The following is a 1,126-nucleotide window of genomic DNA, read 5'->3' on the forward strand; positions in this document are numbered from 1 at the left end:
AGACCAACAGTGTAGAAGGGAAAGAAGGGGTCGAAGGATTAGGTAGGCTGTGTCTCAGGCAGCAGTACAGTGCCAAGAAAGATTTGGTGGGGAGTCCTCAAATCAAAGTCACTGAGGAGTCCTGCGTGTTGCCAGAATGGGCCTGCCTTAGTACCTCTGCTGTGCTCTGTCACTGACTGGGGGCTGCCCCAGGGAAGCATGGCCTCAGGGCAAATGCAGTGCTGGATCTAGAGAGATGTATCTGAAGCTGTTGGTTAATTGTGCAGTCTACAGCAGGAGGTGTGAGAAGGGCATTTTCATGACTGCCACATGTAGGAACCTAGTTGCTAATAATGTATATAGTCTTTACTGGGATATTTGTGTTTTGTAGTTGAAAACAGCTGAGAGTTAATAGGCTTAGTGCAAACTTATAGAATATAGTATTTTAACCTCATTCAGATAAACACTTTCCATTTTTAATTTTAAAGAATAAGGCAAACTAAATAAATGTATCTGAACCATTTACATCATACTTAAGTGGAATAACAAGTCTGGGTTAGATAATTCAAACCCCCAAATTTCCATTCCTTCTGAGATCCATAGCGGCTTTTGGGATCTGAAATATGCAGATATCATACTGCAAACAGGTATATCTCGGTACAGCTGAATGTTTAAGCTCATACAGATGATCACACACTACCAGGGTTTTGGTGGGATTTTGGACCCAATCAGTAGGTCTGTAGTACAGTGTCATTGCTTCCTGATACTTGCATCTTACAGATGTTTTTATCCTCTGAGAAGCTATTTTCCCTGTTTTTTCCTCTTGCCTGTGCCGTATTTCTCTTTTTAACACATCAGTGGTGTTTGAGTGTAAATTCCCAGACATCATACAAAAACTCTCTTAATTATCATTGAGGTTGATACTAATGATGTTATTTGACCTCTAGCAGCCTGGGGCGTTTCCTGGGCTCATGTTGGGTATCTTTATCTTGCTGTTATCCTGTTGGATAACTCTCTTAGACTGCTGGAGAATGTGCTTTTTCCTTATTATTCCAAAGAATCTTTATTTTTATAATGTTTCTCCAGGTTCATTTCCTCTAATGGTATCTCTCTTTTGTTCCTCCTTTGGCATTTTAAGAATAGTGAT

Source organism: Otolemur garnettii, unplaced genomic scaffold, assembly GCF_000181295.1.
Source record: "Otolemur garnettii isolate 467f Iridium unplaced genomic scaffold, OtoGar3 scaffold00012, whole genome shotgun sequence".
Taxonomy (NCBI): Eukaryota; Metazoa; Chordata; class Mammalia; order Primates; family Galagidae; genus Otolemur; species Otolemur garnettii.